At 42.9% G+C, this 17921-nt stretch overlaps 1 long non-coding RNA gene across 1 annotated transcript in view; it reads right to left on the reverse strand.

Moving 5' to 3' along the window:
• Positions 1-12106: 12106 nt before the first annotated feature.
• LOC122426327 overlaps positions 12107-17921 on the reverse strand; it is a 92560-nt gene continuing 86745 nt past the window's right edge. Inside the window, exon 3 of the long non-coding RNA XR_006265141.1 lies at positions 12107-12185. This is a non-coding gene — a long non-coding RNA (uncharacterized LOC122426327). The remainder of the gene's footprint in view (positions 12186-17921) is intronic.

Raw genomic sequence — 17921 nt, forward strand, 5'->3', positions numbered from 1 at the left:
GCAAGGAGATCCAACCAGTCCATCCTAAAGGAGATCAGTCCTGGGTGTTCATTGGAAGGACTGATGTTGAAGCTGAAACTCCAATACTTTGGCCACTTAATGCGAAAAACTGAGACATTGGAAAAGACCCTGATGCTGGGAAAGATTGAGGGCACTAGGAGAAGGGGACAACAGAGGATGAGATGGTTGGATGGCATCACTGACACGATGGACATGAGTTTGAGCAAGCTCTGGGAGTTGGTAAACAACAGGGAAGCCTGGTGTGCTGCAGTCCATGAGGTCACAGAGTCAGACATGACTGAGTGACTGAACTCCCCAGCCAAGGCCTCAAGAATATAATTTTGATTTCAGGAGATTTAGCTGAGTAAGTCTGATGATCTCACTTCCAATATGGGAAGCTATACCCATGGGTCTTCCTGAATCAAAGACACATCACCTTTGCGCTAAAGGAGAGAAAAGGCTTTTTCTGTGCAGACAGTTGGCTCTTCAAGGCCTCCCTCTGGATACATCTGAGGGTTCGATATGGCTGGGGGGACCTCATCTGTTCCTGTTGCAGTGGAGATATGGAAGGGCATGGAGGGTGGACACTGCATATTGACCCCAGATGATTTCAGCTGCTGCCTCTGCACGCAGCACCCTTGCCACCCCACTCTCTTGTTCAGGTCCCATTCTCCTCAACTGAGCTGCTGGCAAAAGAAAGCAGGAGCTGAATTGAATAACATTGCTGTTGAAAAGCTTTTTTCTTCCAAAACCAAGAAAGCCATGACAATCTTTTATTTATACTTCCAATACTTCAATTTAGAGTAATAGTTGTAATGGTCTGCCGGCTCTCCAGCCACCCCCTCTGGTGATGGCGCCGTTGCCAGGCATCAGACACAGCTCATCAGTGGATCGGGGGGAGCGGCGGGGGCAAGGCCACGGAAGTCGTGGTTTTACTCACCCGCCGGCTACTAGACGTGGAACACGCTCCTCCAGGTTGGCCTTTTGAGAGAGTGCTCTCCTGGTCCGCCTCACCGAGGCTCTGTTAAATCAATCATGCTGCTAAATACATTAACACCACACACAGACAGATTTTTTAATTCCAGTACCATGAAGGCTGAAACAAAACACAAATAACGTAAAGAAACTATGAGCCAAATTTTCACTCAAACCTCAACAAGGTTTCCACTCTGTTGATCCCTGTCCCCTCATTCTCTTAGCCCAAACCCTAATTAATTACAGGGTGGGAGGAAGAGAGAAATCTGCCTGAGAGCAGCGGTCAAGACTGAAATTTTGGTTTGCACAAGGTTGGATGACACTCAAGTTTAACTTTCTCCTGTTGAAAGTTCCTTTTTTTTTTTTCTTTTCAGGCCATATGGTACCCATCAATACTAACTCTAAATTCACTTCCTTTTGTTCTATACAGGGTCAGATCTAATCACAACTTTAAAATATAATTTAGGATATGTTGATTTGCCTGCCTCTCTGCCACAAGGTTGGAGAGAAATAATTTTTCTCAAACAGAAATGTTAGTGTCTTAAAGTGATAGAATAGTCTTCCATGAAAATAAATCAAATTATTAGGTGGCACTAGTGGTAAAGAACCCGCCTGCCAATGCAGGAGACATAAGAGTAGAGACATAGGTTTGATCCCTGGGTTGGGAAGGTCCCCTGGAGAAGGAAATGGCAACCCACTCCAGGATTCTTACCTGGAGAATCCCATGGACAGGGGAACCTGGCAGGCTACAGTCCACAGAGTCACACAGAGTGGGACATGACCGAAGTGACTTGGCACTCATGAGCCATTTATGAGGTTATGTGGGAATTCTTAAATTGTGAAGGACCGATTTGCATAATCACCATCCACTATCCTTTAAGTCACCTTGGAGGAGGGTTGCAAAGAATCACAGCCACATTTTCCCTCATGGTTTAGGAGGAATGGCAAGGTGCATTGGGTACATTGGGGCTTTGGAGAATCACAGATGAGTCCCTGCCCCCACCCCTTCCACCATTCACTGTGTGACCTTAGTCAAGTCTCGAAGCCTCAGTTTCCTCACTCATTAAATGGGAATTATAATATCTTGTAGGGTTTCTGTATGGGTTAAAAAAATATAGGCATGTATAAAGTACACTTCACCCAAAATAGAAGAAAATTAACTAGTGATACTATTGCTGCTATTATCAGAAATTAAAGAAGACCCAGCTAAGAGAGTAATGATATTCAAAACTTATGGAAGAGCTGGGTTGTGGTACAAATAATCTCCATAAGAAAATCTCACATTAAACTGATGGGAAATCTGTAGAATTACTGAGAATAAAAAAATGAACTAATGTACAAATCCCTATATCATCATTAGGAAACAGACAAAAAATGTGCAGCCTCCATCAGTATGCCTCTCTAAAGACCTCTAGAGACTCTGTCTAAATACCCACGACAAGACACAGCCCTGGGGGTCGTTACCCGCAAAGCTTACATTCAGCCACGTTTTCCTTCAGTTCCACCTTATTAAAACTCATCTGACTCCACTCCCTTATGTGTGGCATCGTCAAATGGCGGGCCCAAGGCTCGTTACAGATCCCCACGTCCGTGTCTTGAACTTTGACCGTCTCCCTAGCACTGTCCACTCCATAGCCTGTAGCACTGTTAAGGCACTTTAGTTTAAGCAATGGCTGGTTAGAAATAGGACTCAGGGTCTTAGAACACAAGCAGGCATATCTAAAATTTTCACAGAGACCCTTCTTAAGGACTGCTAGCATTTATCTGCAGTATTTAAATCTGAGAATCACCTGATAGTTCTGGGGGCAGAAAGTTCTCTGGGGACCCTCAGAACACACCGTATAATGGCTCCCTCCTCTGCCAGTCCACGGCTGAATATGACTAGCTCATTTGTTTTCTTGAGAAGCTTTATAAGGAAGGCCTGATGACAAGGTGTGACAAGACTAGTTCAAAACAACAGGTCCTGGAAAGAAATCTGTCTTATAGACAGAAACGAAATGAGGTTAAGTGGGATAAGGACCTTGCCTAGAATGACATATCCCCATAGAGGGATTCCAGAGTCTTTCCCAAAAAGTTAACAAATGGCCAGTTTATGGAGTAACGGTGCTTGGAGGTAAGAAGAGGTGCTTTGAATTTCCATGGATATCATTGTCAGTGAAGCAGATTAGCCAGAAGCAGACAGAAATCAAGCCAGGGAGTGTTGGTGGGGAGGTGACCCTTCTTAAGATCACCTGTGCTGCAGAAGTATCAGAGCCCCAAACCAAGAGATAGGAACCCAAACAGGAACTGAGGAGTCTGTGGCATCACCCTACCCCTGTGAAGCCTGCCTCACTTCCCAACTGTAGAATCACTGTGCCGATACTAGACAGAAGGGTCTCTATCTCTCAGATGCTACTGCAGTTGGGATCCTTTTACCAAAGAGTTTGTTTTTTAAAGTATAACATTAATTCTCTACCTAAACAATAGAAACCAATGAAGTCAGCGATTCTTATGGATCAAGCTTTTATGGAAGCCACATTTAAATCCATATCAAAAGAGTAAATAACATTTCATCAATCATAACTTTTTAAAAATTTAGCCTTATTCTTGGAATTTGTTTAGAGTTCTTTCCCAAATCACCCAGATTTATAATTATTCCGTCAAAGCCTCCTTGGGATTGATTTGGACTTAAAGCAAACTTAGAATCAAAACCTTATACTGCTTTCCCCAACTGCCAGCTGTGGTTGTTTCAGCCTAGGAAATTGCAATTTACCTCTTTTATAATTTAATTTTGAAATAACTTCTCACAACTTGCAACCAGATTTTCTCAGAGCTCTACTTTTCTTCTGTATAGCTTAAGTGAAAAAGAACCAAGAAAGTTATGTAATAAGTCTCTACCAAGCTTTCTACTCCCCTTGCTATTTCCACCATATCTGCAATTACTTCCTCCACTGAAATCCTGAAGCCCTCAAAGTCATCCAAGGATGGGAATCAATTTCCTCCAAATTCCTGATGATGCTGGTGTTTTTACCTTTTCCTATGAATTGCAAACATTCTTCACGGCATCTAGAATGGTGAATCCTTTCCAGAAGGTTTTCAATTGGTTCTGCCCAGATATATCACAGGAATCACACTATATATAGCCTTATAAAATGTATTTCTTAGATAATAATACTTGAAAGCCAAAATTACTTCTTGATCCATAGGCTGAATGGATGTTGTGTTACCAGGCATGAAAACAACATGAATCTCATTGCACATCTCTATCAAAGCTCTTGGGTGACTAGGTGCATTGTCAACAAACAGTAATATTTTGAAAGGGATCTTTTTCTCTGAGCAGCAGCTCTCAACATTGGACTTAAGATATTCAGTAGACCGTGTTGTAAACAGATGTGCTGCCATTTGGGCTTTGTTTTTCCCACTGATGGAGCACAGGCAGAGTAGATTCAGCATAATTCTTAAGGCCGTAGGACTTGAGAGATGGTAAAAGCACACTGGATTCAACTTAAAAGTCACAAGTTGCACTAACCCCTAACAAGAGAGTCAGCCTGTCCTTGGAAGTTTTGAAGCCAGACTTTGACTTCTCCTCTCTAGCTATGAAAGATCTACATGGCTTCTTCTTCCAACATAAGGCTAATATACTGACATTCTATTTGTTTCAGTTCAGTTCAGTTCAGTTGCTCAGTCATGTCTGACTCTTTGTGACCGCATGAATCGCAGCACGCCAGGCCTCCCTGTCCATTACAAACTCCTGGAGTTTACTCAAACTCATGCCCATCAAGTCGGTGATGCCATCCAGCCATCTCATCCTCTGTCATCCCCTTCTCCTGCCGCCCCCAATCCCTCCCAACATCAGGGTCTTTTCCAAATTTGTTTAGTGTTCATTAATTATCTTAGCTATATCTTCTGGATAATTTGCTGTAGCTTCTAGATCAACACTTTCTGTTTTACCCTGCACTATTTTGTTAGGGAGATGCCTTCTTTCCTTAAACCCCATGAACCAACTTCTGCTAGCTTCAGACTTTTCTTCTGCAGCTTCCTCACCTCTCAGCCTTCACAGAACTGAAGAGAGTTAGGCCTTGCTCTGGATTAGGCTTTGGCTCAAGGGGATGTTGTGGCTGGTTTGATCTAGACCACTAAAATTCTCTCCATATCAGCAACAAGGCTGTTTTTCTTTCTTATCATTCATTTGTTCACTAGAATAACACTTTTAATTTCTTTCAAGAACTCATCCTTTGCATTCACAACTTAGCTAACTGTTTTGTACAACAGAGCTAACTTTCAGCCTAACTTGGTTTTCAACATGCTTTCCTCACTAAGCTTCATCATTTCTAGCTCTTGATTCAAAGTGAGAGATATACGACTCTTCCTTTCAATTGAATGTTTAGGACCATTGTAGGGTTATTAATTGGCCTAATTTCAATATTTTTGCGTCTCAAGAAATAGAGGCTCGAAAGACAAAGAAAGGTGGGAGAACAGCTTGTCAGTGGAGTAGTCAGAGCACACACAATTTATTGATTAAGCTCACTGTCTTATATGGGTGCAGTTCACAGTATCCCAAAACAATTACAATAGCAACATCAAAGGTCACTGATCACAGATCACCAAAGCAAATATAATAATGATGAAAAAGTTTGAAATATTGTGAATATTATCAAAATGTGACACAGAGATACAAAGTGAGCAAATTTGTTGATTACAGAGTTGCCACAAACCTTTAGTGTGTAAAAAAAAATGCAGTATCTGTGAAATAGAATAAAGCAAAGTACAATAAAACAAGGTATGCCTGTATAGTCAACGTTTGCTGTCTTTGGTGGAGTATTCTGTAAAACTGGCCTGCTGTAGAATTAGGGGTGAATCTTGTCATTTTTTTCTTTTTAGCAAAAATTGGCATGGCTTGAAGTCCCAGAGGCTAAAAAAGTCCTAGGAGATCAACCTAGAAGCTACAGTAATGATTTCCAAGGGAAGCAGACCATGGAACAGAAGTCTTTCTTGTTCAATGCCAGCAGGTTAGGGGTGAATAACTACATAACACTCATAGAATGTGGGGGAAAGAGAATGTCATTTTGTTGGGGTCTAGGACTAGTGGAGAAACACTCATTGAAACAAGGAATGGGTTCAATGACAGCCTTGTTTTCTAGAGTTATAAAAGTGTGAGTCACTCAGTCGTATCTGACTCTTTGAGACTCCATGAACTGTAGCCCACCAGGCTCCTCTGGCCAGTGATTTCTCTGAGCAAGAACACTGGAATGGGTTGCCACTTTCTTCTCCAGGGGATCTTCCCACCCCAGGGATTGAACCCTAGTCTCCTGCATTGCAGGCAGATTCTTTACCATCTGAGCCACCAGGGAAGCCCCTTTTCTAGAGTTATATGTATTTCTATTTATGGCTCATAGCTGATGTTTTCCCCAAAGCCACCTGAATCCTACTAAGCAGATGCACCACCTCCATACACATTCCCACTAATAAGAACTAGCATCCATGTGGATTGTATTGTTTCTCTAAAACATTATTCTCTAAACACGTAATGTCTCTCAGTCCTCCCCATATCCCTATAAGGTTAAAAATTATTACTCTAATTTTATTAACAAGTAAACAAGAGAAGTTAAGTAAGTTGCCCAAGGTCATACAGCTTGTAATGGAAAAGCTGAGACTGAAGTTCTTCTAACTTCAAGTTCAAATTTTCCATTTCACACTGGCCTGCCCCTCCTCCCCATTCCTGTAAGCTGTAACAAATTTGAAGTTACGCTACTGATCAGCAGCAATTGGTTTGAAATAAGAAATCTTTGTATTTAAATATAAACATGAATATTTGAAAATTGCTAATTTGGGCCAAATGTTGGGCTTAAAATGATTGCCAGCCTCTTTTGTGTGCTCCAACTCCCTTAAACCGTTTGTTCTCATATAACATTTAGCTTAAGATGTAATACACAATACACATATAGTGTTTCCCATGTACAATGTTTTCCAGCTTCTAATTCACTTTAGGCCATCAAAAGAGAACATAAAATGACTCCAGAGCTCTAGACTTTTGCAATTACCTTGTGGACAGGGAAAGGGAAGAGCGGGAAGAGTTTTTACAATTGAGAAAATCCAGATTTCTTATTAGTCATGGTCTAAAAATGACAACCCCCTGCCTACCCAGCAGGCCTCCCTCCACCCCACTCCCCCCAACCCACAAGCTACAGCTGGCAGACCCCATTGCAGACCACATTTTTCTGCCTGGCAATCCATCTACAGATCTGAGCAGGGGAACCCATTCTTGCACAATGTGGCATGATCCTCATGGCCTTAGGTGCTGAGTACCACCCAGGAGGGTTGAAGCGAAGCTCATGAGAGGACCCAGCTGCAGCTCCAGCCCCAGGCCGTGACATCTGACCACTCATAACCTCGCAAGAAATGGAGCCAACACCGAGGCCCCGCCTCACACACAAGCCTCCTTCCCCTACCAAGAGCTCACAAACAAGTTCAATAAGGTTTCCCTGAATACTCTCTTATGCTCCCCAGCCCCAGAGGCCTCTGTTTATCTAATTGACCACAGTCGGAGAGTCTTGTGAGTGAGGTGAGAAGGGTGACCCTGCTATCAGAACTGGTGGAGAGCGGAGTAACCACACCTTATAGCTCAGAAGGAAGAGAGTGTGACTTATAAATCTCAGGAAGTGGTCCTGCCCTAGCTGTATTTCTCCTACAACCACTCAGCTACCTGAATACATAGGGTGAAACCCTTTGTTAAAGATAAAATCTAACATAAAGGCAGGACAGGATTTTTTGACAGGGAACTCCTTTCCCTCTTTCTCCTTGTCTTTCAGGCTGATTTCCTTACATCATGGCTCCCATGTTACAAACTGCACACGCTCCCCTTTAGAAGAAGGCTCAGTTCAAGTTCTCCCTCCATTCCCCAGCTCTGTCTCCCCTGTTCCCCAAACCATCATATTTTCCCTTAGGCATATAATTATGATTGCTCATGAATTTAAACCTCCAACAGAGGCCTGTGCTCCAGATGCAAATAGCTCAGAGCAAAATGGTTAAAAACTTTTTATACCCTTTTCCCAGGGGGCCAGCTACATTCCATCCAATCATGGTTCTAGGCCTTGGCCACAAGCACAAGCATCAAAGAACTGGTTTGGGTTTATGTTTCCACTCGGATGGTGTCTGAAACTGAGATTTTTGGAAACAGACTCTGAGATGGAAAGTTGCCTGCTGACAGTTTACTGGGCGGACTTGGGGGGGGTCAGTGCTCTCGGGATCCAGGGAAGAGAGGACCACAGGACAGGGCAGAGGGAGAAACCAGCCAACAGCCAACAGAGTGGTGGCAACAGAGACTCAGGCAATCTGATGGGGAGCTCTAAAACTGGGTGGGCCTGTAGGAGTTGTCCCAAATTGAGAGAAGAGGCCAGGCTTTTTAATCCCTTATCAACCCATTACATACCTTGGGGAAGGCAGTTCTTCGTGGTCAAGAGCAATTCCCATTGAGTGACCATGCTGTGAGCCAGGAGCAGCCAGTGTCCCCAGCAGCTAGGGATGCATCAGTTCTCAAGAGGAATCTAGATGGAACATTACTAGATGGGCTCATGATAGCCCACGTCTTACGCACTTGTTTTTACGGTAAGTCTACCCATGAAAGGAACAGTTTTTACATGATTATAGTTGACTTTGTTTCTGGGATAAACTTATAAGACAAAAACTTGTACAAAGAATAATCTGGCTTCTACACTTGATCTCAAGGCTGAAACTTGATAATTATTTGGCTCTTCTGCCACACATATTCTAGATTCCCTGCACTCTTGACTAGAACCTATGCTGGTCTAAACGGCATATCTGGGAGGATGATCCAGACTTTCGTTTCTGGGGTTCTGAGTTACTGGTTCTGATGTCAGTTTCAGGCAGAAGCTGTTGTACTTTCCTATTTTCAATTAAAACTGGGTAAGGTGTCCCAGTGCATCACCTAAAAGTCAAACTCTTCCCACTCTCTTTGTGTAGCAGCAGTCCTTGCACGCTAAGTCACTTCAGTCCTGTCCGACTCTTTGTGACCCTATGAACTGTAGCCTGCCAGTCTCCTCTGTCCATGGGATTCTCCAGGCAAGAATACTGGAGCAGATTCCCATTTCCTACTGCAAGAGATCTTCCCAACCCAGAGATTGAATCCGTGTCTCTTATGCCTCCTGCACTGGCAGGCGGGTTCTCTACCGATAGTGCTACCACGTCTGCCTAAAAATGAGGGTGAATTACTCATAAGAATACGTAACTCATTTCCTTAACTGCTGGTCCCTTGAGATAAGAAAGTCAAAGTGACTCAGCGGCAACCACAGTTCAATAGGACACTTACTGTGTCCCCTTGGGGAAGCATTCTTCCTCTGGGACCAGGATCTTTAGATTCACAGAACTCAGAGCTATGGGGAAAAGGAAGTAGCAATCCTCCAAGTAGGTCACTGGAAAAAATGGTAAGGGGTCATTCCTACTTTTTTACCTCTTTGGTTTCCAGACCTACTATGTATTCCACCTATTAAAGAATACTACAGAATGGTCACTGATTTAAGGCATATACCTAAAATGGATGATGATGTGTCCCATCTTTGCAATATATCATCTTTAAGCTGGCATTTAAGCAGCTTCTTTAATAGATCATTCCACCACCCTATCATTCTTGTGGTTTCTGGGTAGTATAGTAAATAATAAAGACCAAAGGATCCCATGTCTGTGTGCCCATTGCCACATGTCCTTTTGCTGTACAGTGGGTCCCTTGGCTCAAAGCAATGCTATACAGGGTCTCATGTGAGTAGATTAAATGTTCTGTAGGTTTTGAGGTTCTGGTACTTGCTGAGGGTATGCAAGCAATAGGCAAACTCATAAGTGAAGTATGGGGCAACCCCAGTCAAGATGAACTGATGCCTGTTTCAAGGTAAAAGATATCCAATGTAGCCAACTTGCTACCAAGAGGCTGGTTGGTTTCCTTGATGGATGGCGCCATATTAAAGTCTCTGGTCTCTGTTGCTGGTCAGTTGGACATTTGGCAGTGGGAATAATTAGATCAGCCTTAGTGAATTGCCCTGATCCTGACACCATGGCTATTCTTTCCCTTTAGTCATTGTGCCACCAGTGAGATGGCCCATGCCAGCTAAGCTGATGTCACCTGGCTGAGTCACTTTACAACTTTGTTTTGCGCCTCATAATCTCTGGTGATCATTTACATGCCATACAAAATTCATGCCCATTCCCACAGATCCATCTTGACCTCCTTGCCCCTGATCTTCTAATCTTTCTCCTTCTAAGCCGCTAAGCAAGCAGCAAGGCCATGAGTCTGAATATATTCCTACACAGGACCACTTCACTTTCCACGTGAACTGGATGACCCAGTGGAACTCCACCCACTACAGGACTTCCCCCTGCCTGTTGTCTCTGAGAGACACTGAAGTGCGTCTAGAGTGCAGCTACTCTCTGACTTTGGCTTGTATCCACCAATCCATGAGCCTGACTAAGGCATCTTCCTTCTTTGTCAGTGGGTTGGTTATGAGGGTTGATTGACCATAGATGTAAGTGAAGGCCCAGGGCTGGTACAACAATGATGGGTGTTATGGACTCTGCAGCATCTGCTCCTATAGCTTACTTATAGCCTCTGGTCCTGTGGGAGCCTTATCATGAGGGTTCTGCTCCCATCTTACAATGGAGAGCTGGAGGGTCCACCGTGCCTGAGGACATAGCCTGCTCAGAATGGCCACATCTGGCTGCATGGCCACTTGATGTCCCATAGTCAGATGCTCAGCCTTTACCAGGGACCAGAGGTATGCCAGAAGCTTTGTTTTGAATGATGTATACTTCTCTGCTGTAGATGGAATGGTCTAGTTCTAGAAGCCTAGGAGTCCGTGATGAGATTTTCCTATCACTGCTTCCCATAAACATTACACAGTGCTTTTTTCTACCACCAATGCCTTCAGAGTCACAGAGATTGCCAGGCCATGTGACCCAAAACAGCAGAGCTGCTTCTGTAACAGCCTGGGCCTGCTGCAGAGCTTTCTCCTTCTTTGGGCCTGTTTCAAAGCTGCCTACCATGACGCCCTGTTAATGGGCAGGAACAGCATTCCAAAGTACAATGTGCTTCCTCCAGAACCTGACACATAGTGCCACTTTCTCCATAATGGGAAATGAAAGTTGTGATGTTTTCCTTTACTTATAGAACTCCCAGCATGGTTCAGGCCATTGGACTCTAATATACTTCATTAATGTGACAGGGCCCCGCATCTTCACTGGCTTTATTTCCTACCATCTGGAGCATGTGTACCTTACGAAGACCTCCAACATAGCTGCCGTTTCTTGCTAATCGAATCTGATGAACACAGCATCATCAATGCAGTGGACTATTGTAATGTTCTAAGGAACGTCCAGATGGCCCTCCTCCCTTTGGACTAGAATAGGATACAGGGCAGGGACAGAGTTAGTGTGACCTTGGAACAGAGTAAACAATGGTTACTTTTTTCTGTTACATTGAAAGCAAATTGTTTCTGACCATCCTTTCTAATAAGGGTGGAAAGGAATAGATTTGCAAGATTAAGGACCAGATAGTATAGCCCAAGGCTGAGCTCATTTGCTCCAGCAAAGAAACTCACCTCTGGCTCAGAGCTACAACTGGAAAAGCTACTTGGTAAAGTCTGTAGCCTTTCACTGTCATCAGCCACGATCCACCTAGTTTTTACAGGTTATATGGAAGAATGAAAATGGGAATATGAAAGGGACGCCAATCTCTGCCTTCTTTAAGTCTTGAATGTCTGGCAGGCAGTCATGGTTTTGATTTACTGTCTGGGTTAGGCCTGGGGAAGACGCAGTGCCAGAGGCTTCTACTTGACATCCCCACAATGATAACTGTTGCCCTTCAGGTAAGGAAGATTCTGACAAGTCCCAAGTAAGTTTGTTCCAATTATACATTTGGGGACTAGAATGACCATCAGGTGGGTCTGGATCCAGAAGGCCCACTGTGATCAAGCCCCGTACCAGGCTTTCCTTGTTACCAGGCCCTCACACACCTTCATTTGAAAAGTGGGGCTATGGTGATAATTTGGATCCTTGGTATCACTATCAATGCAGACTATGTCTTTCAGAGTCTGTGGCATCTGCTCCTACTGTTTACTGTATCCTCTGGTCCTGCAGGAATCTTCTCATGAGTGTTCTCCCATCTCACAATGGTGCACTGAAAAGAGCTTGGTATTTTCCTTTTCCCCAATGCACAGTGGATGAAAGTCCTTTGGGAGAAGAATTGAGAGAATTACTACTGAGTGTATTGCTGCTATGTTGTAGAGTCCTTCTTCATAGCACTCTACATAACATAGGCTTGCTCTCACACCATTATTTGTCATACAGCACCTTTTATATTGCCTACCTAGCACTTATTATGGAGCTTCCCTTGGCTCAGATGGTAAAGACTCTGCCTACAATGCAGAAGACCTGAGTTTGATCCGAGAAGATCACCTGGAGAAGGAAATGGCAACCCACTCCAGGATTCTTGCCTGAGAAATCCCATGGACAGAGAAGCCTGGCGGACTACAGTCCATGGGGTCGAAAAGTTGGATACAACCGAGGGAATAACAAACAAAGCACTTATTATAATCTGTAAACCTTTGGTATGTTTGTTTATGTATTTATTGTCTGTGTCTACCTCCAAAGCATAAGCTTCATACGGCCAGGAACCACGTCTGTCTATTAATTACACTTTTTCCAGCTCTTGGAACCCAGTAGGTAGGAGGTCAATAAAAGTTTGTTGAATGAATGGACTGGAGGAGAGAAATGACAGGTTCAGGTGACAAAGAAAAAATAATCATTGATACTAATGAGAAACAGGGTTAAGTCAAGCAATTATCAGATTGCTGAAACTCCCTTGGATGTGGGTTGGACTGTCTAAAGGGAACACAGTATGAAAGGCAGAGTTTGATTCTAGTGCCTTTGCTTCCTTCCTATGCATCATTTACACCCTTACCTGTCCAGGTGTCTTAGTGGCTAAACTGAGTCCCAGCCTGCTTCTGTCTCTGCCAGGGGAAAGAATGAACCCCAGACATAGAGATCCTAATGTTACTGAGATTTTATTTGTACCCACAGGCTGGTGAGACCTGGCCAAATCCAGGGTACTCTGGCATAAATCTGAGCCAATACTTTTCCCAAGGGTAATTTTATTTTCTGTCTAATGTCTGATTAAGAACAAAAGGAGTTTCTTCTTTATTAAGACAAGTTTCTTCTTTATAAAGTATTCAGATGCCTGGATGGACATAAGAGAAATAAACTCTCAATCACAGGCCAGGGCCCATTGGATCATATCCTTATAGATTTTGATCAAAACCCACAGAAAAGCATCAAGAGGCCTGCTGGTCACCATCAGCCATTAACAAGCTATTTGACCTTCTTGGTAAGTCATTTAACCTCTTCGGGGTTCAATTTCTTCATCTGTAAAAGGAAAATTAATATGGATGTGGCAGAAGGAGTCCTAGACTAGGACTGGGCATGACCCCAGCTCTGCCAAATTCCTGAGCAACCTTACACAAGTACTCCACCACTCTGGGAATTTACAACCTATTAATAAAGGATTAGATATGATAGCCTCTCAGGTTTCTTCCTGTTCAAATAAGCAATATTCTTTGTATGAAGTGAAGTGAAGTGAAGTGAAGCGAAAGTCACTTAGTCATGTCTGACTCTTTGCGATCCCATGGTCTATACAGTCCATGGAATTCTCTAGGCCAGAATACTGGAGTGGGTAGTCTTTCCCTTTTCCAGGGGATCTTCCCAACCCAAGGATTGCACCCAAGTTTCCCACATAGCAGGTGGATTCTTTACCAGCTAAGCAACAAGGGAAGCCCAAGAATACTGGAGTGGGTTGCCTATCCCTTCTTCAACAGATCTTCCCGGCCCAGGAATTGAACCAGGGTCTCCTGCAGGCAGATTCTTTACCAGCTCAGCTATTAAAGAAGCCCTTTGTGTGTATGTCCCCAGCCCTAAAGCAGATGGGCTCCACCTTTCCTAAAAAATGGAATCAATTTTTTTGCCGACTTTCTTATGAAAAGTTTCAGGTATAAAGAGAATCAGCTTGTAAAACAGATGACTGAACATTTCTCAAAATAAACATTTGCCAAAGCTAAGTTAGATAGGGAATTGCCTGGAGTTATGAGCTTCAAATGCAGCATTAAAACTCTTAATAGACTTGGAGATTCATTTGGAGATTTAGTATTTATTAATATCCCCACTGATTCTATTTTCCATTCTAAATTCAATGCAAATGCTATTTTTACCAGCATCTTTATTACATTCATTGAATGGCATGAAGGCATCCTGTAGAATTACACACAGAAATGTCCTGAAGTTGCTTTTAGAAATTGCTATTTTTATTCTGTAGAGTTAATTGAACCTGCTGCTATATATCTAATTTATGTAAAGTACAAAGACAGCAAGTTGTTAAACAAAAGTGTATCTGGTGCATAATATTAGGAATGACTCCCTTTAATGTTATGGAATATAAGCTATCAAAATGATCTTTCTCTCCTAAATGTATCAGCTGAATTTTATTTATGGTTGCATAGTATATGTACTAAGATCTATGAAATCCAATAAATATGCTGGAATGCAACAATTTTCTCAACTAGTATTGGCAGATAAAGTCAATATTTTGGTAATTTAAGCACTGATAACCAGCTCTTGAATACATTAATGATGAACTATTTCACCACACATCATGATCTAGATCAATTTGTCTACCCCTCTTTATACAGATCTAACTGGCTCAACTTCCATTCACTGATGTAAAGTAGCATTAGTACACATTACTTTTAATACTGCTTCCCTCATATATTGATTTTTAATTTTTTTTGTCAAACAGAACATGTGCTCTCATTTCGTACTGTCAGGGTACACACACACACACACACACACACACACACACGCCCTAGCTGAGAGTCATCACATGTGTGCATGTTCAGTTGTGTCCAACTCTTTGTGACCCCAAGGACTGTTGCCCGCCAGGCTCCTCTGTCCATAAGATTTCCCAGGCAAGAATACTGGAGTGGGTTGCCATTTCCTCCTCCAGAGGATCTTCCAGATTCAGAGATCAAACCCGAGTCTCCTGTGTTTTCTGCTGGTCAGACAGATTCTTTACCACTGAGCCACCTGCGAAGCCTATTGAATTGTACCTCAAGTTAACCAGATTAATCTAGAAGTAGCTTTCAGAGTCATAACACTTTATTTAATTTTCCTAATAATGTAGGAGCCATAATGCATGAACATCAATATTATTTAATGTATTCTTGTTTCAAGAAATAGAAGCTGACTCTGACTTGCTTAAATAAAGGAGGAGAGAAACGACACTTGTAGAGAAGATCCTATGGTATCACTTAGACTCAAAAGAAGAACTAAATAACAAGACTCAGAAAGCAAAGGAGCCCAGGGCATCTCCTGGCCTCAGCAGGAGATAAGTAACTGATACACGTTGAATATTTGCTACATGTCTGGCACCGTTCTATATATTTTAAAGATATTTTCTCATAGAGTCCTCAAAACAGTATCACCAAGTAGGTGATTTCAAAGACAAAGAAGATAGGTAAAGAGAAGTAACTTGCCCAAAGTCAGAGATAATAAGTAGCAGGGTGGACTCCACACTGCTCCCATGTGCTACCTTCTTCCTAGAGAATGGTCACCAGGTGACCCAGCACCATCAATTACCACTCTCCATGTGTTACTATTTCAGATTCCATATTCATGGGAGAGACATTCCTACCCACTCTCCTGGTCAGAGAGACAGGACCACGCTACATGACCATGGTCTACAAGGACAATACCCATATATCCCAAGCTGGCCCCAGAGAAAGAGAAATTCTGGCAGCCTGGAAACCCAACCAAAGAGCATCTGCTGTGTTACTGCCGTGAGAACAGTCTGAACCTGGTGTCAGAAAACCTAGTTCTAGTTCCTGCTCTGGAGCTAATTATATAAACTTGGTAATACTTGATCAATGGGAACTCAGTTACTTCATTTATAAAATTAAGCAAATATTAATAGATTACACTTACCCTATTTTTTCCACCTTTAAGATTCCTTTTCATTTAATTAAAAAAAAAAAAAAAAAAAAAACAGAGGTTATCCTCTTAGGCAGCACCACTTTCTGCTGCTTGGTGCTTGAAAAGTTTACATTACACAGCTCCTCTTCTCCAAAGTAAGCCTCCAAATATTATGATTAAATCAGTCACAAGAGCCTGTCACCTTTGGGGACATTCCCATGCCTTCTTCATTCAGACAGCATTGAGGTCAGAAGAGTGGTTCCTGGATTCTGTAGTTCTCAGGGCTCCTCTTAGAAAGCCACCATGTATTTATTACCGCCAATGTGTCACTTGGCCTCCTCCCCAAAAGCTGAACTAGCCAAGCAGGATTCCATCGTGACATCAATGAAACACACATTTTATTATCTCTTTGTCTATCTGGTTGCTCCAAGTAGCTATCTTGAAATTAATCTCTCAGTGTCCCTTTTCCTCCATCCTTTCAGAGAGGGAATGTCGAAGTTCAAAGGGGCGGAGATTTGAAGGTGGCTGCGGGTGGAGGAGATATTGAGCTGTGCAGGCGCTATGGACTGAATATTTGTGTCCCTTAAAATTTCACGATTAAGTTCTAATCCCCAGTGCAACGGTTTTAGGAGGCAGGGCCTTTGGGAGGTAACTGAGTTTCGATGAGGTCATGAGGTAGGTTCCCCCATGATGAGATTAGTGCCTTTATAAGAAGGGAAGGGGCTTCCCAGGTGGCTCAGTGGTAAAGAATCTGCCTGCAACGCAGGAGATACAGGAGTTAATTACTAGGTCAGGAAGATCCCCTGGAAGAAGAAATGGCAACCCACTCCAATACTCTTACCTGGAAAATCTCATGGACAGAGGAGTCTGGAGGGCTACAGTCTATGGGGTCGCAAACAGTCAAGTACAACATAGCGACTGAGAATGCAAGAAGAGAAAGAGGCCAGAGCTTTCCCTCTCCTCCCCCCACCACCCACCAGGTAAGGACACAACAAAAAGGTGGCTGTCCACAAGCCAGCAAAAGGGCTCTCACCAGGAATCAAATCGGTTGGCATTTTGATCTTGGATTTTCCAGCCTCCAGAATTGTGAAAAATTAATTTCTGCTGTTTAAGCTATCCAGTCTATGCGTAGCAGCCTGAGCTAACTAAGACAGCAAGTTCTTGACTCTGACTCTGACTTAGCAGAACTGTTAAAGGATGTGAATTTCAGACTTTAACACCTAAGTGCAAGTGTTAGCCCTAATTCCCAGTCTTCCTAGTCCTATACTACCAATTAAATTACAAATGAAGTCACTCCAAATATACAGTAATCCTCTATTTTTCCAAAAATATTTTTTAAAAATTCGTATTCAGCATGAATATATACATTTTCAGGAACTGTGGTTGTAGCAGGCAGAATAGTAGCCACCAAAGACACCAAGTCCTAATCCCTAAAAACTGTGAATATTACATTACATGGTGAGGATTTCACAGATATGATTAAGTTAAGGTTCTCAACATGGGGGTGATTATCTGGATTATGTAGGTGGGCCTTAAACACCCTCAGGAGTGTTCATATAAGAGAGAAACTGAGGGGCATTTGACGCAGAGCAGGAGGCAAAATGATGGAGTAGAGAGAGATTTGAAGATGCTGGCCTTGAAGACTGCAATGATGTGGCCACAAGCCAAGGAATGCTGGCAGTCACCAGCAGTTGGAAGAGTCAAGATTCTCCACTAGAGCCTCTGGAGGTAGCACAGCCCTATTATCACCCATGAGTGATCCTGATTCTGAACTTCTGGCCTCTGTATCTGGCACAGTATAAATTTCTGTGGTTTTAAGCCACCAAGTTTGTGGTCATTTAAGAGAACAACCATGGAAAACTAATTCAGCGTCGGTTCATTTCCTCCCTTTCACTTCAGTGGGAAGGGAAGATGTGACTGCCCATTGATTCAGGGCTTGGTGATGAGAC

This window comes from Cervus canadensis, chromosome 24 (assembly GCF_019320065.1).
Source record: "Cervus canadensis isolate Bull #8, Minnesota chromosome 24, ASM1932006v1, whole genome shotgun sequence".
Classification (NCBI taxonomy): domain Eukaryota; kingdom Metazoa; phylum Chordata; class Mammalia; order Artiodactyla; family Cervidae; genus Cervus; species Cervus canadensis.